We start from the raw sequence: 26986 nt of genomic DNA, 5'->3' as shown, positions 1-26986 counted from the left end.
GCACAATTAAACTTGCATAACCAGCGGGCAGCTTTTCTTTGATGAGGAAAGAGTTTTTAGTTTTTTTTTTTGTTGGGGGGGGGGGGGGGGGGTCCGAGAGGGAACGGCTCTTTATGCGCGCAGCATAAAAGCAGGCTTTGTTGGGGTCAGGGAATTGTAAGAAATGACTGTCCTTGGCGAAATTCAATTCTCTGGGATTCCTTTGAACAGAATAGATTTAGAGAATATACATCAAGGTGGTAAAGGCTAGAGAAAAACTCTACATGACAGGGAAAAGCTTCTCCGCTGTTCACCCCCATGACAAACATTCCATAAAACATCTTCTCAGGAGGTTAAATGGGAAATAACGTCTAGGACGCTACGGTCATTATTGCAGACAGGACTGGCTGCTTTGGGATTACGCGTTTTCATCCGTAAAGGTTGCAGCATGTGATGTCCGGACTAATAATTTACGCAATGCACGGCCATCTGTCAAATGCAGTGAAAGATACTGCTCGAGATTTTCCAACTTCTTGGAAACGCTCCATACAATGTATTTCTAGGAGATCGGATAAGATTAGACTCCAGTGGTGTCACCGCTCCAGCAGAGCTCTGATCAGATCCAAACCAGGAGCATCATTATGTGCGGCTTCGGCTAGTTTCACATCTCCAGCAGATAGCAGCATGCTGGAACTCTCCGGATCTGGAAATGCTGGATGCAACCGGAATGCCACCATTACCACCGCCAGACTCTATTAACTATAAACGTCACAGACACGAGACGAAGCAAGATATCTGCAGCAAGTTCGCAAAGGCTTCTGCGGAGCCCATACATTTTACGGTAGTACGGAGGCTATATTGTTAATTAAGTTTTCAAACTAATCGGGTTCAGATACAGCAGTCTGATTCGCTCAACACTACTCCTCGCCATTGATACTGCAACACCAAGAAGGACAAACTGAAAGGTTTTCCAAATTAGCAGGTGTCACTAAGGTTTGCAGATGATCAAATTTTCAAGCACCTAGCTCCAATCTGTGGCATGTGGGACGGATGTAAAAGCCAGATTGAAAGCAACGTTTTTTTTGGCAACATAAAACCTCAAAAGTCCGATCAGTCATGCGAGAGGATTGTGAGATACCTCCTGTTCATTAACTTGCCAGTTATCACCACTTGTCACAAACTGAAAGGGACAGATTGCTTGAACCGGGAAACCTAGACCCCAATTCTTGTGATCGGTGGAGGTCAGATCCCCAGCGATCAGCTAGTTATCCCCAATCCTGTGGATAGAGGATATCTTAGAAAGTTGGCACAACCCCTTTAACATGTCTATCGATCCTGCGACTTCCATAATTCCATGTCTTTTCCTTCTTAGTGTTGCAATTTCAGTGTAAAGGAGTGTATAAATATATATTTTATATACCGCTTTTATAATTCCAAGTTGCCAGTCTAGTGAAACTAGCATGACCTGGGTCAAAAAAAAAAAAAGCATATAAAACGGAGAAAGATGCCTTTTAAAAAGGGATTCTATTCTAGATTGGATGACATCTTAATAGAAAAGCCACAAAAGTTCAATGAAAAATATATATGCTCTATAAATAATAACATAATAACAAAATTGGCTGGTGCATATTGCCCATTGAACCTGGCCATATAATTATATATTTTATTCGTATTTTTGAACTCTGAAGAGCTACATTTTTCCTTCCTCAAGGCTGTCTAGATAAATCATAGGAATCATAGGATCATAGATAACAACCTTTTCCCCTTTCAGAATAATACATTCAATTTAGAATTTCCCTTTTGCAAGACAAAAAGAATTGTGTCTGTCTTTACATTAAAGGAACATAATGCTGGTATTGGTTACTGGTTCGCAGGCCCACCTATGCCCCTACCTACCCTCCTCCCCCAAAAATAAAACATTGACTCCAGGTTGGATTAAATCAGCCACAGTAGCCGTTTTCTTAATAAAGTACATATATAAAATATAAATACCAAAACCCAACCACCATGTCTATTAACCCATAAGATATGGGAACAATAATATCCATATGCAAAAACATATAACAGATATGTATACCCTATTAATAAAGACGAGGGAGGCCCTTGAAGCCCATGTTGAAGTTCCTGTTAACACTATTGCGAGCATGCCACCTTACCTCCAGCCAGTGAGCTAAGTCGGAGGTACTGCTGATGAATACCTTACTTAGCGCTCAACTTATTGTCTACTATCCCAACCAAATGGGCCCTAGCTCATGTAATGATCCACCAAGCCTGAGAACAGGTCCAACCACTAATAATTCCACCACACATGGGAGTATATCACCAACTGTGGGGCCCTCCCAACTGTGACTTGCAAGTCCACCAACCAGTGTTGCCAGAGTTTTTGTTTTTGCTGGACAAAAAAATCTTTTTTACGGACAAATTGGAAAACCATAATGAATGATAAAGATTATAAAAGTGATACAGGTCTATAGCTCAATATACTGATAAGAACTCATTACCAGCACTTACTGAGAGCTGTGACATGATGAAAATTACCACCAAAATAATCTACAGTAGTCAAGTACCACCAGCCTCCAAAAAAAAAAAAAAAAAAAATACACACAGTCTTTTTTTTTATCTATTCTCTTCAATAATATACGGGCCGCCTTCCCTAGACGAGACCACTGCACACTAAGGAGTGCCAACTGAACACAGCAAAAAATATTTTTACAGATACTGTCCAAAAATTTCCATATGGTTGGCAATCCTGCCCCCACCCCCATGCCGCCCCATATACCACAGATCGATTCCAATGGCGTCTAAATGAACGCCAATATTGGTATATTACATATTTTTATAGATGTATGATATACGATATTGACACATGGCCCTTACATGGATCTAACATTGGAGAACATTAAATCAGTTGGTAATAGTTACAGTCAGAAGCCATTCACAACTCCTAGGTAATGTCTAGAGCTGAGATTGGAATCCTTTTGTTGAAGTACCGTATGTAGACCTCAGGGTTTTTTAGGCCGGTGCAGACTCTCTGGCCGTGAGAACAATGGATAACGGTTTCTGTCTCGAGGAACTTCTGTTTACAGTAAAGGTGACTATTGTCGGTCACCTAGGGTATAAACAGAAGTGGCCTGACAAGAATTTTCCCTCCACATTTTAAGTTATACAACTGCCACCAGAATTAGACAGACAATCAACCTATCAGAATATCAGTGTAGTTTAAAAACGGCCAATAGACTTATGATCAGGGTTGAAATTTTGTACTAGCCAATTAGATGTCCTCCACATGTTAGTTAATGGATAAAAATGTTATGAGAAGGAAGGCTGAGGGAAGGGATGGATGAAATGAGGTAACATCTTTCTGGGTATTATTAAGTTAATTCATCGTAGAAGCTATAAACCTTGCTGTATCTGGGCCTGATAATAATCCGAATAAAGCTTCATCTCTGGAAAAGAATCGAGGATTGCTGCCATCATCATTCATCATTTTTTACTTCATAATTCATCTAAACAACCGTGCCTCCAAAACTCTGGTTCCCTGTTGTAGCTCTAGATGGCTCACCACCACTGTGCCGCTCATAGCACAATTCACTTTAAGATGGGCCTTATTGAAATGGTCAACGGACCGCACACTCCACCATGTTTTCCTGGGTACGATGTCAGAGCGCACAGTCATGATTCCGGAAACAGAGAGCACAACAGGTCAAACTTCATGTCCCAAATCAGCTCCCGGAAAGGGCACGCCCCAGATAGTTCCCACCCACGTGTAACACAAGTACGTCCAGGGGCCTATCCAACCAGACAAAACAATGAACTTCCGACAGCACCTTACACACAACATACCTCAACAACCCAGCCAACGGATCACTGCAACATCTCTAGAAAACCCCAGCTGACAACCATCCTGCCGCTGGCTTCACCCTGTAAGAGCCGAGACGACCTTGCACGCATCGTAACCCTCAACCAAAAAACCTATATCTTTATGCTCCCTACAAATACTAGGACGAACTGCCTTCTGCTGCTGAAAATGCTAATCCTAACAGAGCCAAGTCTGTCCCCCATAGACCTGATAAGCTTCCCCAATAGCATCCAATACCAAAACAACGCCGAGAAGTTCTCTGGTGCTTTTTCCCTACACCAGCTAAGATTGCAAATGCCTACAAACGGTTAGATAAGGTGCGAGGAATCAGCTGACGCCTATGCTTTTCCTCCCACTTCCATTCCTCTTCGCCTTATCTAGAATAAACCGCTCCAGTGGAAGCATGGAAAAATATCCATATTCCCATATTGTCTTCCTCGAATGGCAGAACAGCTCTAACGGCCTGGAGGAAAGCCACATCATGATCTGCAGACTCCTCAGCAAACCCATTGCCCAACTGCAAGGTGATCAGATGTGTCAGGCCTGGCTTTCTCAGCAACCGATCAGAGACAGGTGGTTCTCACAAGTGCAGAGACTCCTGCACAAACCCAGGCCACAAAAACAAGCTGACGGCACATCATGTTCTTTTAAGCAGGATGCGGATTTCAATTATGATCCAGCCCCAGACTATGCTCGACATAGATTGGTTGTGATTGGCCAAATGGAAGTTCCATGCACTTTCTATGGTGCAAAGAGGCAACAGGTATGTGCTGCTCTGGAGGCAAGGTACCGATACCAGACTTGCCAACTCCTCTGTAGCCCGTCAAGTCATTGCTTGTAGGTAATAGCCTTGGATCAAGAGATTTTCCTACCAAAATCCGAAGCTATAACAACTGCTTTCACATGACTTTATTTGGAGCAACTGAAGTCAGACTAAGTGGTTTCGGGCCCACATTTAAGATCTAAAGCAGGGATGCTCAACCTGCGGCCCTCCAGCTGTTGTAAAACTACAACTCCCACAATGCCCTGCTGTAGTCTGATAGCTGTAGGCTGTTCGGGCATGCTGGGAGTTGAAGTTTCACAACAGCTGGAGGGCCGCAGGTTGAGCATGCCTGATCTACTGTAAAGGCAGTAATCCCATTTAAATAATTATGGTCTCCAGTTAAAGGGAATCTATCACCTGGTTTGGAGCATATTAAAAAGGTGTTACTACTGCCATGTACATTAAAATACCTTATTTCTTGCTGTAGTCTTCATTTTTTGTTTCATTAGCGATAAAATCCACTTTTTATGTTATGCAAATGAGTGTCCAAGGTGCCCAGATGGGCGTTATACTAATCTGGAGCCCAGGAACTCCCCCGTATAGTGCCCAGCCCGCCTTTCTTTAGAGCCCAAGCACGCCTCTTCCAGCATAAGTAACTGCCCACACCCGAATTCTTTGCCGCCGCCCCCCTCCGCTATGTGAAATCTCACGCAGGCGCAGTACCACAGACTGCCTGCGCCTGTGCGATGTAGAAGCTCCTCAGGGCAACAGCTTTAAATGTGTGACTGGGCATGCACCGAGCCCAGTGACAAATTTAAAGCTATTGCCCTCAGGAGCTTCTACATCGCACAGGCGCAGGCAGTCTGTGGTACTGCGCCTGCGTGAGATTTCACATAGCGGAGGGGGGCGGCTGCAAAGAATTCGGGTGTGGGCAGTTACTTGTGCTGGAAGAGGAGTGTTTGGGCCCTAAAGGAAGGCGGGCTGGGCACTATACGGGGGAGTTCCTGGGCTCCAGATTAGTATAACGCCCATCTGGGCACCTTGGACACTCATTTGCATAACATAAAAAGTGGATTTTATCGCTAATGAAACAAAAAATGAAGACTACAGCAAGAAATAAGGTATTTTAATGTACATGGCAGTAGTAACACCTTAATATGCTCAAACCAGGTGACAGATTCCCTTTAAAAGGAGTTTTCCAGGCTCCCGATATTGAGAACCTGTCGTCAGTATCCAATCATTGGGGGCCCAACAGCCCATACCTCATTTCTTACCTGTTCCCTGTAGCTTCTGGCGCTGGAATTAGCACTTTAAATGGAGCTGTGCTTCCTGTTCCAGTAAAAGTTTAGTGGCCGTGTCGGGTTACTGCATCTCAGCTCCCATTCACTGTATGCGATGCCAATTAGTGGTTGTGACAATACAGGTAATCCACCTACAATAAGAAAGTGATTTTTACTTATCTGGCAGATCCCATGCTGCCATTCTGGTTCTCCCGACCAGCATCTGTTTACCAGGCTCAGTGCTCCAGACAAAAAAAAAAAAAAAAAAAAAAATACCTAGGAGCAATTGGCTACTGAACAATTTAGTCGCCAAATTTAAAAAAAATATTATTTAAAAAGACTTGGAGATGAGACAGTAGTGAGCCAGCTCTACATACAGCATACTTCCTGCCAGAACTAAGAAACATAGGAGACTACAGTGACACATACCTCTTCCATCCATTGACATCTAGATTTCTTAATTTTTATATAAGCCTCCCCACATTTTTAACACTACCTCCCCACGCTGGTTTCCCAACAATGTCATCCTGCTGTCCCTCCCAGCCCTGTGCCCACTGTGCTCCCCAATGCCCCTGCTGAAAAAATTGTGACCCCAGTAGACATAGTGTCCCTATGGTGCCTCCAGCAATTCTAATACCCCCCTAGAGTGCCCTCCCCCAGTAATAATAATGTCCGCTAAAATGCCCCCAGTAATAATAAAACCCTATATTGTGCTCCCAGTAGTAATGCCCGTATACTGTCCCCAAAAATAATGTCCCCTATTATGTCCCTGTAATAGAAATGCCCCTACAGTGCCTCCAGCATTAATATCTCCTATTTTACCCCAGGTAAAAATGCCACTATAGTGCCCCTAGTAGTAATTCCCATGTACAAAAAAATCCCACTATAGTGCCCCAGGATTAAAATGCCGCCCCCCCCCCCCCCCAGTACATCCAGTAATGCCCCATACAGTGCAAAATGCCCCCTATAGGGCCTCAGTGTTAAAAGTCCCCAGTGCCACCAGTAATAGCCCATATACTGTCCCATGTATTAAAAATTCCTCTAGAGTGCCACAATTATGCTGCCAGTTATGTCCCCCACAGCGCCCCTCCAGTAGCAACGTCCACCACAGCTCCCCTCCAGTAGCAACGTCCTCCACAGTGTCCCTCCGGTTGTAGTGTCCTCCACAGTGTCCCTCCGGTTGTAGTGTCCTCCACAATGTCCCTCCGGTTGTAGTGTCCTCCACAGTGTCCCTCCGGTTGTAGTGTCCTCCACAGTGTCCCTCCGGTTGTAGTGTCCTCCACAGTGTCCCTCCGGTTGTAGTGTCCTCCACAGTGCCCCTCCGGTTGTAGTGTCCTCCACAGTGCCCCTCCAGTAATGTCCTCCACAGTGCCCCCATTGAGTAATGCCCAAAAGTGCCCTTTCAATATTATGCCCCCTGCAGTGCTATCCTTCCTGTTAGTAAAAGCCCTGAATAATAATAATAATAATAATAATAATAATAATAATAATAATAATAATACTCACCTGTATCCCACGTTCGCCGGTGTTCACGATGCAGGCCACAACCTCTTCTGGTCTACGGTCACATCGCTTCACTGTGTTCCGGCGAAGGCAGGCGTGATTAGGTCATCATGCATGCGCCTGTAGTCTATGAGGGTGATTGGCGGCAGGGCAGAGAACTATCATCTCCTGTGCCGTGCCACAGTATTGAACTGCAGAGCTGCAGCGGCGGGTCCAGTCGCAAATGGCGACAAGACTAAAAAGTGTAAATTATAAATCGCATTGGCGACTATTTTGGTCGCCATCTGGAGCGCTGAGGCTGCAGCAGTGACACTGCGTCGACAACATGTGACCACTGTAGCCAATCACTGGCATCTTCGGTGCACCACTGATGCCTGTCATTGGCAGCAGCAGTCTTGCATCGTCCACATGACATCACCGCAGCAGCCAGGTAAACAAACTGGCCAGAAAAACCAAAGCAGCAGAGTGGCATCTGCCAGAAAAGTAATGATCACTACTGAATTGCAGGGGTATCCCCTGCATTATCCAGTTTCCTCCTGAAACCAGACATTTTTATAGTTTCAGAGATACTGGAAGGTTAGTTTTGGGCAATCAGAACATGGCAACAAGGTCCTGTCACCGCAGTTCTACTTAACCAAACCTAGATCACAATACAACCTATGGTGATCCAATATGGGTTCACTTGACCGGTGGGGAGACCGGATCTTGGTCATGGGTTTCCCAAAAGGGACTTTTTTCAGAGATTATATCAATCTGATATCATTTTCAGTTGTTATTTGCTTTAATGTTAAAAGGGGCTGTGTCTTCTCATACAATGGGGGCATATCGCTAGGATATGCCCCCATTGTCTGATGGGGGGGGCTCTGGGACCCGCACCTATCTTGTAAACAGAGCGAGCATCGCGCATGCTCGGCTGCCCTCTATTCATTTCTACGGGGCCGCCTAAAATAGCCGAGCGCGCTGCTTGGCTATTTTTGGCGGGACAATAAGGCTTGGTGGTGACCGGACCCGACACCACCAGCCACCACTTTGCTGGTCTCATGTTAGGCTTCCCGGAGGTGGGACCCAGACTTTTCATACAATATGCCCCTATTGTCGGAGATGGGAATACCCCTTTAAAAAAGGACACATGGGGTTGTATAGAATTGGAGCATATGCACGACTGCTCAGGCTTTGCCCTAACCTTGCGTCAATTTTCACATAGCCTTCAGCATTACATCATTTGTTATGAGCTGAGCATCAATTTAATAATTCAGTTGCATATGCCATACTATATCATGCAAAGTACTGACATCTGGATATAGAGCTAGAATTTAGCAACTGCAGCGATACATCTGTCCCACTACGCCCTTGTTACACATTATTTGGTTCACTACCTAGAACAGCGGCTGCTGTGCGCCACTGTTCCCCTGCTTAATGTCCCGGTCCCAGGCTTCCTATTCACCGTTGCAGTCCTGGGCTCTGTCTGTGTAGGTTCTGGGATCCGCTCCACCGTTTGCTCTCAGCCCTGGCCACAGCATGCTTGCTGCTGGTTTCCTGCAGCACTTCCTTAAAGGGAACCTGTCACCAGTTTTATGGTGTCCTAAGGGCAACATAAATAAGTGAGTGATTCTCTTAGCACAATGTTGGGTCACTTTCTTTAATTGACCCAGTCAATCTGCCAACATCTTGTATTGAAACGCTCCAGCTCATAATGAGTCCCGAATATTCATGAGCTCCTGACTCTCCCCGCCTACCTGCTGCTGATTGACAGTTATTTTCCATATGAATCAGTAGCAGGTGGGCAGGGGAGTGGCTATAGCTCTGAATTAAAAAAAACGCTGGACTCCAATCAGCTCATTAGCATGCGGCATGTGGCATCTTTGTGTGTATATTATGAGGTAACCATCTGTCACACCAGTAAGTGAATACATCTAAGGCACTTTTTAGTAGTTAATGATTGCATATAATTTGTTAGATTATAATCAAATATCCACATGACAGGTTCCCTTTAAGGGCCGACACGCGTCACTTCCTGGGCTTTATGGGTTAGGTCATGTGACCTCGCTGACCTATCCTAGACCTCCTGTGCATATATAAGTGGCCTAGCCCCTTTCCCAGATGCCTCAGTGCCCTGCTAAGGTTCCTGGTCTCAGCTTGTGTTCCTGACTCGTATCTGTATTCCTGGACTCAGCTACCTGTTATATCCCTACCTGCTTGCCTTGACTTTCCTGTTGCCGACCCGGATTGCCTGACCTGTAACTGTGCCCTGACCTTTTGCCTGTCTGACTACGCCTCTGCCTCATCCTTCGGTCCTGCACCTCTGGTACCTTTCTCAGGTACCTCCTGGTCTGCCTGGACCAGCTGCCTCGTGTGCCTATCCTCCTCAAGAGGTAGCGACCTGGTGTTCCCCTCAGGAAAGTCTATCCCCACCATCAGGGGTACTGTGAAGATCCAGGGGTTCACTTAGACAACGCCCTTAGAGGAGGTAGGACATGTGGCACAGTGGGTTCACACCCGCTGGTTCGTGACACTACCATTTTGCATTCCCTCTTCTCACTGCCTCTAATGCTTTCTGCGTTGCACTTAACCACACATTGTTTGTAATATACTGCTTTTAATTCAGTTCTGCTTATACTTGCTTCTTGTCTATATTTCCCCATCTTGATCTTTCATAACTTCCACACCTCCTTCCCCTCAAGCAGAACTAAGAAAAAGACAATTATCTGACACTGATACTAGCACATCTCCAGGTGCATTGCTTACCAGGCCTGATGTGCATCAGCCAAACCCAACAATTTTGTCAGTTTCAGGAGACCATCTAATATGTGTATTCTCCCCCCAGGGCCGATATAAGAGGAGATAAGGATCGGGCACACTGGATGTCATCTGCCCAATCCTTTTCTTCTTAAGAGATAATCTGCTGTGGTTGATGGTTAGAGGTCATTGTATGGTGCTAGGTCATCCACTCCAGAGGCTCGGGATGGGTTATAACCAGGTTTTGGCCCTAAACCCATATCCCCACATTGCTACTCATCTCATTAAAGGCCTAGCTGTACCTTCCCAACGATGGCTCCTATTCTTGTTTGCAGCATCCCTCAAGCTGTAAAGTGAGAATGTCCATCATCTTGCCATTCAAGTGAACGGAATCAGAGCTGCAGCAACCAGGCATGGTCACTACACAATGGACAAAACTGAGTAGTTCCAGTGCTTGTTTCTGGCATCTGCTGTTCCTCAAAATTGCTGACTGGTAGGGCGCCAGGAGGCAGATCCCCCCCGATCTGATATTGACCAACCTAAAGGGCATCTGTCAGAAGATTTGTACCTATGACACTGGCTGACCTGTTACATGTGCGCTTGGCAGCTGAAGGCATCTGTGTTGGTCCCATGTTCATATGTGCCCGCATTGCTGAGAAAAATGATGATTTATTATATGTAAATGAGCCTCTAGGAGCAATTGGGGCGTTACCATTACACCTAGAGGCTCTGCTCTCTCTGCAACTGCCGCTCCCTCTGCACTTTGATCGACAGGTCCAGTGACTTAGCGTCAGAAACAGGTAACCATAATGCTGAACCATCATCCGATTTACGTTTTTAATTATATATTCTTTATTTTTTGCTTAAAAAACTGATATTATTCTGATTTATGTTGTTGGGTTTGGTGTTTTTTGTTCCCTTTGGGAGCACATTTATAGGTTATTACATATGAACATGGGACCAACACAGATGCCTTCAGCTGCCAAGCGCACATTTAACAGGTCAGCCAGTGTCATGGGTACAGAACTGCTGACAGATGCCCTTTAAGGATAAGGTCTGAATAGTTCAACCCCAGAGAACATGTTCTGCAGGTTTGGAGAATCTTACTCCATAGACTTCTTACTGTAATGCGAGTCTTTAGCAAAAGTGCCCCTGGTGGTTGTGTGGTAGAATTGCCACCCCTACCCCCTTTCTCTTTACATGTGCGGCTGTCCTAGCACTGGATTCAGAAAGCTCGGGACATATACAGAGCTGCTATTCCAAGCTGGATAGCAGAGAGGTGGAAAGTACGCTGCAATGCTTAATCTTATGGAAGGTCAGATGCAGTTTGGAGAGCCAAATATATATATCTATATTTTATTTTATATTTTTTTCCCTCGTAATCATGTGGCATGTCACATTGTGTCAAGAAAGTATTGGGCGTCCTAGAAATCTTAAAAAAAAAAACAAAACAAAAAAAACACGCATGCCAACCTCTGCGCAATAGACAGCATTAATCCTGTGCCAGCACGACAAGAAATAAACTTAACAAAGATTATTGCTGAACTAGTGCCAGGGTCGACTGTGATCTGACTATTTCCTATGCATTTAAATCCCTTTGTTCAGCATAAATATGATTACCCACTCACAATTTTGTACAAATTTCTCCATCTCTTCCCTCGAAATGGAGGCTTAGGTATCTCTCTCGCTCTCGAATACATTTCATGTTCCATTTTCTCTTGCTCCAAACTCATTTTCTATGTATTCGCAACGAGCAGCAATCCACATCTATCAGCTCGAATAGCCGTTCATCACAGTCGAGAAAGGTCTTGGGTAAAAGTAATCCGGCTCCTTGCTAATGTTCGTTCTATCAATCCTGGTGGACAATGGAGACCAACCAGAGACCGGCCGCCTCTGCCCCTCCAGCCCAGCAATACAATGGGCACAAAATGTAACGCCGAAATTAAAACTATTGATAGTTTAATGGACTGGGCACGGCTCTCCGCGGTCTCGGAAACACACTGTTCTCCGTGATTAATGGAAGGCACCGCCATCGCGTCAAAGGTTTCCTCTCTGTAAACGCACCGTCCTGTTTTCTTCCGTGTCTTCCTTATTGACGTGCTCAGCCTCTGAGGCCACGGGGGATTATACAAGTAGCGCATAATTAACTTTGCTGCATACATCACTAGGTAATATCTTTGATTGTCCATTACTCTTAAGACGTAGCCCTCAAGGCTTGATGTGAGATGAGTATACTCCATCATTTTCCGAAATCATATCAATTTATTGCCGAGTGGTTAGAAAAAGGCGCTGCCTGGGCGGCGGGGGATTTGCTTAATATTTGAAATGTTACTTTTATGTAAAGGGAGATGATGCATAAAAGGTGTAGTAAGTGTATGTAGCTTATGGAAATCGGCATAGTCTCTATTCCCTAGACCTTACAGCCGTCATGCAAGTGGTTCTCTAATTGATATGTCACTTCTCAGATATATTCCAGTCCCCGATGTATAGACTCGAGATAAAAATACATTTAAACCGCTCTTTTTTTATGCGGTGTCTGCCGTAAGGGTCAAAGGAACATCACACGATGAAGTTTCTTGGTTGTTCACCTAATAGAGGTAGAAGGTTCCCCTGATGAAGAGGTAATCACAGGGTGTCTGACTGCAAGGACCCCCAACAAATCAGCTGTACAGTCGTGGCCAAAAGGTTTAAGACTGACACAAATTTAGATTCTCACAAAGTTTGCTTTTTCAAAGGTTTTTAAAATTTTTATTGACAAATCCATCAAGTTTAAGTTCCAGTGATGACCCTTTCTTTTTCCAAGACTTCTGCCATTCGCTCTGACATGCTGGATATCAGCTTCTGGGCCAAATCCTGAGGATGAAAACTCATTATTGCCCCTAAAATCGGTACTTGTAGTTTATCACAATTTTTGGTGTTTTTGTTCATCCACCTGCATTTTGAGGATTGACCACAGGTTGGATGGGGAGTTTCCCGATCATGGACCCAAAATTTCAATGTTTTGTTCACCGAGCCACTCAGGCCCGTTCACAGTTGTGTTTAGAATCGGGCAACCTGATCCAGCTGAGGATCAGGCTACCAGAGCTCCCCGTATCCAGCATCGATGGACGTGACTGTGTACTACCGGATCCCCGTTGACTATAATGGGATCTGGTGGAGATCCGGCCAGATAAAAACTGCTTCACACAATGGTTTTTGTCCAGCTGATTCCCGTCATACATGCACAATAACTCAGCCGGATCACAACTGTGAACAGGGCCTTAGTAATCACTTTTGCCTTGCGGCATGGTCTCCATCATGCTGGAAAAAGCAGGGCTCATCACCAGATTGGTTGCAAGAGCACCATCCAGGAGCATTCTTTTTTTCATGGCAGCGTTCTTAAAAACTGTGGAAGAGCTTGCTCCCTTGGATGAGAAGATTGCTCAGGAATGGCAGAAAGCAGTTGCGAGTGCATCTTTACGCACAGTGATGCGAAGGCTTTTGGAAAATGGCCTGGTGTCAAGAAGGGCAGCAAAAACCCACTTCTCTCCAAGAACAACATCAAGGCCAGGCGGACATTCTGCAGAAAGTACAGGGATTGGACAGCAGAGGACTGGGGTAAAGTTATTTTCTCTGATGAAGCCCACTTCACACTATTTGGGGCATCTGGAAAAATGAATGCCTGGAGGAGAAAAGGTGAGCACTACCATAAGGCCTCATGCACACGACCGTTGTTGTGTTCCGTGTCCGTTGTTCCGTTTTCCGTGATTTTCTGCGGACCCATTGACTTTCAATGGGTCAGTTGAAAACTCTGCTGATGCACCGTTTGCCATCCGCGTCCGTGATCCGTGGTTCCAGTCCGTCAAAAAAATATGACCTGTCCTATTTTTCTTGCGGATAACGGTTCGCGGACCCATTAAAGTCAATGGGTCCACGAAAAAACGCGGAGGCACACAATATTGTCGTCCGCGTCCGTTTTTTCTCCTATCATTTGCATAGGAAACTTGACTTAGACTTTTTTTCACTTTCCTTCATGTCTGGTGATCCTCCAAAAATATAGGAAGACACACGGAAACGGATCACGGAACAACGGAACCCCATTTTGCGGAACGGAACACAACAACCGTCGTGTGCATGAGGCCTAACTCCTATGTCATGCCAATAGTAAAGCATCCTGAGACCACTCATGTGTGGAGTTTCTTCTCGTCCAAGGGAACAGGCCATGAATAAAGAATGGCATCAAAACAGCCACCAAGGGCAACTTCTCCCAACCATCCAGGAGGAATTTGGCGAGGAACAATGCCTTTGCCAGCGTGATGGAGACCATGTCACAAGGCAAAAAAGAGTGAACAAAACATTGAAATTTTGGGTCCATGGTCAGGAAAACTCCCCAGATCTCAATCCCAGAGTGAGGGCTCATTCAGATGGCCGTATGCTGTCCGCAAAAATGCGGATCCATTTATTTTTTGCGGACAGTTCAGCATGTCCGCAAAAAAAGGATTGCATTCCGCATTTTTGCGGACCCATAGACTTCAATGGGGCTACGTCCAGAGCATAATCATCTGGTTCCAGTCCCAGTGCGTGTCTGGTATACAGCAAGAGGCTTTCCCAATGAATACCTCAGACAGATGTCACTATAGGCATACACTAGTATCTCTCACCCATAAGATGCTGAAGACATCATATACCGGCTGCTGTGCTGATCCATACAGAAGAAAAACAGATGGGGTAAAAGGAAACTTCAATTGAACGTGGCCCGAGAATATGACAGACGTATGTGCGGGAGCTTTCATGCTTCATATTTTAAAGACCCTTTGATAGTAGGCTTGTTCTTCAAGAATAAGATGACCCCGTGTTAGGACGCCTTCACAGGACCATAGGACGGCCGTGCCCATTTTGCAAACCGCAGATCCGCAAAACACGGGCATCAGCTGCGGACCAATTGACTCCAATGGGTCCACGATTTGCAGGATGCGGTTGAAGAGAGGACATGTCCTTTTTTTTGCAGTACGGACCAAGGAGCACATGGAAGCTCCGTTATGGGAGCAGAAGAACAGAAATAACGCTGACACTAACAGATCCCTGCAGGACTTTTCTATCCACTCTGACGGTAACACAGATGTGAACATAGCCTAAGCATCACAAAAGTTTTACCTGGTTATATGGATTTAGATCAGGCATCCTCAAACTGCGGCCCTCCAGCTGTTGCAAAACTACAACTCCCAGCCTGCCCGAACAGCCTACAGGTATCAGCCTACAGCAGGGCATTGTGGGAGTTGTAGTTTTACAACAGCTGGAGGGCCGCAGTTTGAGGATGCCCTATTTAGATAATACCTCAAACCACGGGCCACTGAGCCTGGAATACTTTGCTCCTCAAAGTGCACTAGAAAGTGAATCCGGGGCTCAGGTCACCGAACAGGAATAACGAACATCTCAGATAATGAGTGTTGACCAATCTCCGACAGCACATTTAATATTTAATCTCTTGCATTCGTTCGCCACTGAACCTGTCACTGCCACTGCGCACTGTCGACTCCGCGGAAGAACTCATTTGTAAGATACATATAGAATAGAAAAAATAAATTTAAAATGCAGAACCTCAGCCTAGAAAATCTATAAGCTTTGATATTCTAATGCATGAGACATTGTTCCCATCTGAAATGTGACCTTGTCACAGCGAAAAGTGGAAGAAAATTGTTGTAAAGTACTAGATCATTTAGCAATTTTGCAAAACACATGCATGAAAGTTAAAGGTGAAAAGGCTCAACTCTGCCTCATTGGTATGATGATGATGAATACATTCACGTCCCCCCGACTTCTTCACATCGGCATGAAGGGTGGCAAGTGTCTAACGCTGGTTCTGTTCCAAGGAATCTTTAGCAGATAACGCACTTGAACAAAAATGACGATTTTAAGAGAATGAATGCACAAAATCCATCGGCTTTTCAGTGCATTTATAAGCCAGCCATGAATACACTACAATCCTCATCATACAAAGAAGGAAGCCGCATCGTCCAACTACAGAGACTGTTATTTCTTTACCCCAGCCTAGCGGGGGTCCAGGTTCATCAGCGCCGAATGAGAGACCAAAACTTCAAAAAGGGGTCGTCTCGCTTCAACAAATATCATTTATCATGTAGAGAAAGTTAATACAAGGCACTTACTAATGTATTGTGATTGTCCATATTGTCTCCTTTGCTGGCTGGACTCATTTTTCCATCACATTATACACTGCTCGTTTCCATGGTTATGACCACCCTGCAATCCATCAGTGGTCGTGCTTGCAAACTATAGGAAAAAAGCACCAGCCTATGTGAGCTCCCACGTTCTCGGCCACCAAAAAGGCTGATGCTTTTTCCTATATAGTGTGCAAGCAGGACCACCACTGATGGATTGCAGGGTGGTCTGTAACCATGGAAACGAGCAGTGTATAATGTGATGGAAAAATGAATCCAGCCGGCAAAGGAAGCAATATGAACGGCTGGTGTATGCAGCCACCTGCATCAATCCCTTTAAGCAGCAGAAGACAGAGTGACGCCATAATATGACCGCCACTGTGTGCTTTCCCCGCTAGGACCGCTTCTACAGGGAGAGATGGAGCACCATGCGAAAGAGCTGTGCACTGACCCTGGCAATGTGGTTTTGCTACTGGAAATGGTCTAGGTACGTTTCACATGGATGCCGACTTCTAATACGTGGAGAAAGGAGGACACGTATTACTTTTAGGATTTTTCTCACCAAGGTGGACAAAGGAAGGTAAAGTGTTTTTTTTTTAACTATACATAAACCACCGCAATGGAATAATTGTGTGCCAACACCTGGTGTAACAAAGCTTAGTAAGATGTGGAGTAACGCACACATACACAAATGCTGCCCGTTATCACACAAGGATGTTGACAAAGCCTACCACAGATACTGGACAAAGCGCTCTTTGCACAAGCGTCAACACTGCGAAAGTGGAGACATAAAAGAAATAAAAACGTGGAAGATGTAGTATGATAAACTGAGTGGGTGAGGGTAAAATAAAGAAATGGGGGGAAAAAAAGTCACCTAGAACCACTAGTATGTCAGAGCTAGAAGGTGGGAAACTACGAACTGAAGAGTGCTGAATGGGTAGGAGGCTCAGAAAGTAGCACCCGCTGTATGTACAGTCGTGGCCAAAAGTTTTGAGAATGATATAAATATTGGAAATTGGAAAAGTTGCTGCTTAGGTTTTTATAATAGCAATTTGCATATACTCCAGAATGTTATGAAGAGTGATCAGATGAATTGCATAGTCCTTCTTTGCCATGAAAATTTACTTAATCCCAAAAAACCTTTCCACTGCATTTCATTGCTGTCATTAAAGGACCTGCTGAGATCATTTCAGTAATCGTCTTGTTAACTCAGGTGAGAATGTTGACGAGCACAAGGCTGGAGATAATTATGTCAGGCTGATTGGGTTAAAATGGCAGACTTGACCTGTTAAAAGGAGGGTGATGCTTGAAATCATTGTTCTTCCATTGTTAACCATGGTGACCTGCAAAGAAACGCGTGCAGCCATCATTGCATTGCATAAAAATGGCTTGACAGGCAAGGATATTGTGGCTACTAAGATTGCACCTCAATCAACAATTTATAGGATCATCAAGAACTTCAAGGAAAAAGGTTCAATTCTTGTTAAGAAGGCTTCAGGGCGTCCAAGAAAGTCCAGCAAGCGCCAGGATCGTCTCCTAAAGAGGATTCAGCTGCGGGATCGGAGTTCCACCAGTGCAGAGCTTGCTCAGGAATGGCAGCAGGCAGGTGTGAGCGCATCTGCACGCACAGTGAGGCGAAGACTTTTGGAAGATGGCCTGGTGTCAAGAAGGGCAGCAAAGAAGCCACTTCTCTAAAAAAAAAAACATCAGGGACAGATTGATCTTCTGCAGAAAGTATGGTGAATGGACTGCTGAGGACTGGGGCAAAGTCATATTCTCTGATGAAGCCTCTTTCCGATTGTTTGGGGCATCTGGAAAAAGGCTTGTCTGGAGAAGAAAAGGTGAGCGCTACCATCAGTCCTGTGTCATGCCAACAGTAAAGCATCCTGAGACCATTCATGTGTGGGGTTGCTTCTCATCCAAGGGAGTGGGATCACTCACAATTTTGCCCAAAAACACAGCCATGAATAAAGAATGGTACCAAAACACCCTCCAACAGCAACTTCTTCCAACAATCCAACAGCAGTTTGGTGAAGAACAATGCATTTTCCAGCGCGATGGAGCACCGTGTCATAAGGCAAAAGTGATAACTAAGTGGCTCGGGGACCAAAACGTTGACATTTTGGGTCCATGGCCTGGAAACTCCCCAGATCTTAATCCCATTGAGAACTTGTGGTCAATCCTCAAGAGGCGGGTGGACAAACAAAAACCCACTAATTCTGACAAACTCCAAGAAGTGATTATGAAAGAATGGGTTGCTATCAGTCAGGAATTGGCCTAGAAGTTGATTGAGAGCATGCCCAGTCGGATTGCAGAGGTCCTGAAAAAGAAGGGCCAACACTGCAAATACTGACTCTTTGCATAAATGTCATGTAATTGTCGATAAAAGCCTTTGAAACTTATGAAGTGCATGTAATTATATTTCACTACATCACAGAAACAACTGAAACAAAGATCTAAAAGCAGTTTAGCAGCAAACTTTGTGAAAACTAATATTTGTGTCATTCTCAAAACTTTTGGCCACGACTGTACAGTCTGTGCCGGGGGCCAGAGGGCTCCCATATGGGGCAATCCCATTCTGGACAAAAAAAAGTTTAGTGTGAGGAAGGTCTGTCTCCGTCTTGATCAAGAGTAAACAGGCCAAGGAGCCCAGAGATCTCATCATGTGACAGATTTCAGATTTTCATGGTTTAATGTATAATAATGAGTAATATTTTCTATTTTTGGTACACAGTAGCAGAAGATTGAGATTTCATCCTGGGAAACCGGCCTGGGAACAGTGCTGCAGTAACCCGGCCTGGGAACAGTGCTGCAGTAACCAGGCCTGGGAACAGTGCTGCAGTAACCAGGCCTGGGAACAGTGCTGCAGTAACCAGGCCTGGGAACAGTGCTGCAGTAACCAGGCCTGGGAACAGTGCTGCAGTAACCAGGCCTGGGAACAGTGCTGCAGTAACCAGGCCTGGGAACAGTGCTGCAGTAACCAGGCCTGGGAACAGTGCTGCAGTAACCAGGCCTGGTCACTACGCAGTGGATGGAGCCGTGTGAACTGTAGTTTTGGTGTCAACAGGGGTGGCTGGAGTGCTCTCCCCCCGCCAATCTGATATTGATAACCTACTCTAAGGCTAGGTCATCAATACTCCTTTAGGCCTCATGCACACGACCGTTGTTTTATTCCGTGTCCGTTGTGCCGTTTTTCGTGATTTTCTGCGGACCCATTGACTTTCAATGGGTCCGTTGAAAACTCGGCTAATGCACCGTTTGTCATCCGCGTCCGTGATCCGTGGTTCCAGTCTGTCAAAAAAATATAACCTGTCCTATTATTTTCGCGGGAAACGGTTCGCGGACCCATTCAAGTCAATGGGACCGCTAAAAAACACAGAGGCACACAAGATTGTCATCCGCGTCCGCGCGTGTTTTTTTCCTATAATTTGCATGGCAAACCTGTCTTAGATTTTTTTTTACTTTCCTTTATGTCTGGTAATCCTCCAAAAATAAAGGAAGACACACGGAAACGGATCACGGAACAACGGAAACCCATTTTGCGGAACGGAACACAACAACGTCGTGTGCATGAGGCCTAAAGCTACTTGCATTGTTAATTCCCGGTTTTGAGATCCAGCAGAGGAACTCAAAACGAGAATGAAACCGGTCCGTGCCATTTAATACATCCAGGTGGCTCAGTTTTGGTTGAATTAAATCAAAACTGAACAAACCGGATCCAGTATGAAAATCATCATAAGTCAATGGGCGCCGGATCCGGTTTTTCGTTAAATAATAAAAGGATCCGGCACCATTGACTTATGATGGTTTGTTCCGTTTCGCAAACCAGAAACAAAACCGCAGCTTGCAGTGCTTTTGTGTCCAGTTCCAAAACGCAACAAAATAAAACGGATGCATACTGATTGGGGACAAAACAGAACTGTTTAATTACGCTTTTGAGATCCTCTGCCGGATCTCAAAATCATAATTGAAAACGCAGATGTGCAGCCTTAAAGGGGTATCCCCCATCTCAGACAATGGGGGCATATCGCTAGGATTTGCGGACAAGAACAGGCATATTCTATTATGTCGGCAATGTGCGGATCCGTGACTCTGTGTATCCGCAAAACACATTGCGGACGTGTGAATGGAGCCTAAGTCAATGGGCGCCGGATCCATTTTCTTTTGTATCTGAGAAAACAGATTCGGCATGAAACACAATGTAAGGCCTATTGCACACGACCGTATGGCTTTTTCAGTGTTTTGCGGTCCGTTTTTCACGGATCCGTTGTTCCGTTTTTTGTTTCCGTTGTGTTTCCGTTTCTGTTCCGTTTTTCCGTATGGCATATACAGTAATTACATAGATAAAATTGGGCTGGGCATAACATTTTCAATAGATGGTTCAGCAAAAAACGGAAGACATACGGATGCATTTCCGTATGTGTTCAGTTTTTTTGCAGACCCATTGACTTGAATGGAGCCACGGAACGTGATTTGCGGGCAATCATAGGACATGTTCTATGTTAGAACGGAACAACGGAAACGGAATGCATACAGAGTACATTCCGTTTTTTTTGCAGAACCATTGAAATGAATGGTTCCGTATACGGAACGCAAAAAACGGCCAGTAAACGGGGGAAAAAAGGAGGAGGCCTAAGTCAATGGTGCCGGATCTGTCTTGCACCGCATCCCATGACGCACTCAGAAATGCTGCTTGCAGCGTTTTTCTATCCCGCATGGGACCGCAACCACACATTCTGGTGCACTCTGTTCCGTTCAGTTTTGTCCATATCTACAATGAATGGGGACAAAACCGAAGCCTTTTCCTCCGGTATTGAGATCCCATGACGGATCTAAATACCGGAAAGGAAGAACACGGATGTGAAAGTAACCTTAGACATTTATGCCATATCCACAGTAAATGCCATATATGTCTAACAGATGAGGGTCCCTTTTCTGGAACCTGCACCCACCTCCAGAACAGTGATCCTCGTCCTGACTGCTGCCACGGCCACTGTAGAGGAGGTGGCTGTGGATGTGCAGCATTCTCCATTCAGTTCTATGGGAATTCGGGCTCTGCTGTTTTCTTACACTTGTGTAGCAACCTCTCCGGTCAACCTTGGCCTGGATGCGGTGGCCGGAGGTAGGTATTGGTCTCAGAGGCGGGCATGGCGAAAATCTCAAATGAGAATACCCCTTTAAATGGTACCTGTAGTGCCAGTCAACGGGGACCAAAGTAGTGTCTGCTGCTGGTGAATTGCAGCATTACATCACCTCCATTGAAATGAATGGCCAACTAAATAATGCATGGATTTGCCGGATCAGCTAGAATGGGACTCTGTTTTTTTAGCTCGCAGAGGGGGGGTTTTAGAGCAGGAAACCCCACTCATCGACGTCCATATCACCCAATAGGTTACATGAACCAAGCTTGTCTATGAAACCACCCTATTAAATATGAAATTAATAAGTTAAAAAAATAAAATAAAACAATTGTGGGAAAACTTTTAGTCCGGTTTCAGACAAGCGTTTACAGTCCGTGAAAAACAGTCCATGTGACGGTCACATTTCAAGGACCGACTGCGCCTTGTCTGAGCTAAACTTACTATATCATAATTATCTATGATGCTGCGAGTTCCAGCCTGTCCTGTACTCGCCGGTACACACACAATGCGGCGAGTACGGTACTACAGACCCACAGTCAGACTGGAACTCACAGCATCATAGTAAGTTTGGCTCAGCCCATGACGCGCAGCCATCACGTGGACCGTGTTTCACGAACCAGACGCGCCCGCCCGAAACTGACCTTATAGAGCGCCATGACTGGCTGAGGTCGCAAAATCATTGCCACTCTGCAATCGATGTCTAATTAGAAAAGTTTGTGAGGTGCAGAAAGTTTTTACACATTTGTTTCGCAGGATGATGAAGTCCTTGGTGCAGTCACAGACCGGCGCCGTTGTTACGCTGGAACAGGATTTCTTCCCGCCACGTACGATTAATTGAATGTCCTTTACAAAACGAGAAGGTGCTCAACAGAGTATCACGACTTTAGGTGCTCAACAAGCGTATTATGCAAATCGCTTCTAATTAATTTGCAGAATTCAATTTGTCTGGACCGCGCTCGGAAAACGGTGCGATGTAAACTGCAAACACAAAGGATGGATTCATAGTAAAAGGTAAAAATAATAATAACTTACTGCGCAAAATCCCAAATAAATATTTAGTCTTCACCGTATTTCGTACGATTCTGGTGATACTAAGCCATGTGCGCCTTTAGGGCACTTTCCGTCACGGAATCGGCAATCTGTATGGAAACAGATACCATTTGTAGACGGATCCGGATGCGGATCCGTCTCACAAAATGTATTGCAGTACCGGATCTGTCTCTCCGGTTGTCATCCGGAAAAACTGATCTGGTATTTTTTATTTTTTTCTTCACATTTTCGCAGACCGCAAAACCGGATCAGTTTTTCCGGAACACTTAGGGCTGGATCCAGCATTAATGCATTTCAATGTAAAATAATGCCGGATCCGGCATGTGTTCCGGAATTTTGGACGGAGAAAATACCGCAGCATGCTGTGGTATTTTCTCCGTCCAAAAACCATACAATGACTGAACTGAAGACATCCTGATGCATCCTGGACGGATTGCTCTCCATTCACAATGCATTAGGAAAAAACGGATCAGTTTTTTTCCGGTATTGAGCCCCTAGGACGGAACTCATTACCGGAAAAGTTTAACGCAAGTGTGAAAGTACCCTTAGGCTCCATTCACACGTCCGCAACGTGTTTTGCAGATCCACGGAGCCGCGGGTCCTCAAAACACGGACAGCGGCAATGTGCGTTCCGCATTTTGTGGACCGCACATTGCCGGCACTATAGAATATGCCTATTCTTGTCCGCAATTGCGGACAAGAATAGGACATGTTCTATTTTTTTTTTCGGGAATGGAATTGCGGACCTGGAAATGCGGGTCCGCAATTCCGTGTCCGGGCAGCACATCATGCTTCCCTATAGGAATGAATGGGTCCGCAATTCCGTTCCGCAAAATGCGGAACGAAATTGCGGACGTGTGAATGGACCCTTACTCAGCTCTCTCTGCAGCTGCCACACCCTCTGCACTTTGGCAGCGCCAGGTAATGTACAAGTGATTACGGCTGCCTAGCCCGGTCAATGTGCAGAGAGAGCAGAGCCTCTAGGTGTAATGACAACGCCCCCGTTGCTCCTAGAGGCTCATTTGCATATAATAAAACATCATTTTTCTCAGCAATGCGGACACATATGAACATGGGACCAACACTTCAGCCTTCAGCTGCCGAGCGCACATGTAACAGGTCAGCCGGTGTCATAGGGACAAATCTGCTGACAGATGTCCTTTAAAAATGGACAGTATTGCTATTTTTAAATGGATGCTTTTTCCCACTGTCATGTGAATGCAGTCTTAGATTAACCACAAACATGAGGGGTGTCATTTACTAACAGTTTTACGCCTCTTTTTGGAATAAAATTGTCGCACTGCCCCTATTTTGCGACATTTTTTAAAGCCTGCGTGACAATACTTCTCACATGGGCCTTTTTTTTACGCCGCATTTGACACATAGGAGTGTCGAGGGGGTGGCGGGGGCGAGACTCCCGCCCTACAAAAAAAAAAAAAGGAGTAAGGCTCGGTCTACACGACGACATTTGTCGCGCAACAATTTTTATAATGATAGTCTATGGTGTCGCAATACGACATGCTGCGACTGCGACGTGACAGTTGCAAAAAATCCATTCGAGATGGATTTTTCTGCGACTTTCGCATCACAGCATGTCGTATTGCGACACCACAGACTATCATTATAAAAATTGTCGCGCGACTAATGTTGCAGTGTAGTTGTGCCCTATCTGTCGCGCGACACATGTCGTTGTGTAGACCTAGACTAAAAGTTGCCATATTCTGGCAGGCACACGGACTACTAAAGATGCACGTCACTGCATAAATTAGTCGCATCTTCCGGCAGCAAATAAGACCGTCAAAAAAATAGTGGTCTTAATAAATGACCCCCGAGATCTTCATTGTGGTTGCCACCCAATTTCATGGGCTCCACCGACAATCCCTGTGCCCTGCCGCCCACTTCCAGGAAACAAGGATCAGTCATGTTGGATGTCAGCACGCCCAGTCCTGTTGCTTGACCCGAGATAAGCGGCTCCAAGCAAATCTGGCAGCTTCATATCCCTGAGGGCTCATGCAGACGAACATAAGGGCTCGGTGCACTGGTTGTGTGCACACTGTGCTGCAGATGCCGACCCACTGACTTGAATGGGTCCGCGATCCGCAAAATACGGCAAAAGACAGGACTTGTCTTATCTTTTGCGGTGCGGAGGCACGGACCCCGAAAGTCCACAGAAGCGCTTTGTGGTGCTTCCGATTCATGTCTCCGTTGCGCAAAAGATACATGTCCTATCTTTGGCCGGATCTTGCGGATCATGGACCCATTCGAGTCAATGGGTCCTCATCCGCAGCACGGGGTGCACGCGGCCGGTGCCCGCATACTGCAGTCCACCACGATGCGGGCGCAGAGCCTTTATGTTCATGGGCACGAGCCCCGACTCCTGGGGTTTGTCCAGTCCTATCTGACACGGCAGCAACGTCCTGAGAGAAAGAAACGTTGCGTTTGGTTCAAAAGTCGTATTCCGGACGGTCTGGCTCCACTTTTTTGAAGCCTATTAAATGTGTCACATCTTATTTAGTTAACGTTGTCTGGTAAGGACATGGCGATCTTTACACCTTAGTCATTAACTGGGCATGGCGCCATGATAAATACGGGCAACTGTGACCCAAGTGCGGCGTGTGTGTGTGTGTGTGTGTATACATAGGTGTGCGCACGGGGTTTGGCGGGTGTGCACCCTAATCAAGCCTCAAAATTGAGGTTCTGTCAGGAGGTTATATTACCCCCTGTATAATGTCCCCTGATAGCCCTCAGTTATATTACCCCTGTATAATGTACAGGGGTAATAATAAGTGTGTGTGTAATTATATATATGTGTATAATGAATTGACTGATGTTTTTAACACACAGAATAACAACTGGTTAAGCTGCAAGCAGAGGGATAGCAGTGCAGAAGACTGGGGTGTGAAGGGTTAATTTCACATACTAATGCGCCGCTGACATCAGCACAGTCACCTGTTGCTCGGCGCCGTCCACACTGGGCGGTCCCCTTGCGATTCTTGCCCCGTGGAGAAGAAGCTTCCCGGCATACCGCTCGGCTCTTACAGTCCCAGAAGCCAGCGCACCAGCAGCAAACCCTCCATAGCCAGGCCCGAGCCGCCACAGCTCCAGCGGCGCCATCTTGTCACGCCTAACACATATGTTGTCAAAAAGCCTCCAGGGAAAGCTCCTGATTGGCTGCGACGCGCCAGACGTAAGCGCCGATTGGCTGGTTGTAGGACGGTGGGCGTTCTCTTTCCTATTTACCTGACACAGGTGACAGTCGGCTGCTGTCCCCGAGCACAGAGCGCTGTACACACGGAGCGGATTACTGACGTTTCTGCAGAAATAACCATGTATTCAGACATTTTTCAAGGGCAGATTTTCTAGGGATGAGCGAATATTTTGAAATTCGGTTTCTCCTGGTGTTGTGGTATTTACTGAATTGCGTTATGGCTTCCTCTCCTAAGGCCTATTGCACACGACCGTATGGCTTTTTCAGTGTTTTGCGATCCGTTTTTCACGGATCCGTTGTTCCGTTTTTTGTTTCCGTTGTGTTTCTGTTCCGTTTTTCCGTTCCGTTTTTCCGTATGGCATATGCAGTATACAGTAATTACATAGTTAAAATTGGGCTGGGCATAACATTTTCAATAGATGGTTCAGCAAAAAACGGAACGGAAACGGAAGACATACAGATGCATTTCCGTATGTGTTCCGTTTTTTTGCGGACCCATTGACTTGAATGGAGCCACGGACTGTGATTTGCGGGCAATAATAGGACATGTTCTATGTTAAAACGGAACGGAAATACGGAAACGGAATGCATACGGAGTACATTCCGTTTTTTTGGCGGAACCATTGAAATGAATGGTTCCGTATACGGAACGCAAAAAACGGCCAGTAAACGGGAAAAAAAAACGTCCGTGTGCAATAGGCCTAAACCGGAGGATCCGTTATGCAGGGCATAGACTTCTATTATGACGGAATGAATAACGGAAAGCCTCTAAAGGCATCCCATTATGCATTCCGTCATGGACGCAATTTCATAACGCAATTCAGTAAATGCCGCAACACGAAACGAAACCGAATTTCAAAATATGAAATTCGCTCATCCCTAATTTGATTGTCCGAATAGCCCCTGGGGCTGGTTTAACAAGCGCAGTCTCCTAAATGCACTGGGGAGATGCAGCGGCGGCCGTACGGGCATCCGAAGTGACGCGGGTGCCGGGGAGTGCCCGGAATGCACACGGGCGTCATCCGTATTTTTTGCGGACCGCAAAATACATACGGTCGTGTGCAAGAGGCCTTAGACTGAGCACGCTCGACCAGCTCTGTGAGACGGACAGAAAATAAGGAAAAGAACAAACAGCAGGTGGCGCTGTACAGATGCATTTTACTAAATAGCTCACGGGCTAGATGACATTTTTAATGACATGCAATTAGAAACGTAATCAGATCCAGGTGCCGGTAGAATATGTTTTGTGACACAAACCCCTTTCACACGTCCGTAATTTGGTTCCGCATTCGTTCTGCAATTTCCGGACCCA

The sequence above is a fragment of the Bufo bufo genome, chromosome 9 (genome assembly GCF_905171765.1).
Source record: "Bufo bufo chromosome 9, aBufBuf1.1, whole genome shotgun sequence".
Taxonomy (NCBI): Eukaryota; Metazoa; Chordata; class Amphibia; order Anura; family Bufonidae; genus Bufo; species Bufo bufo.
Note: the sequence above shows the minus strand (reverse complement) of the source record.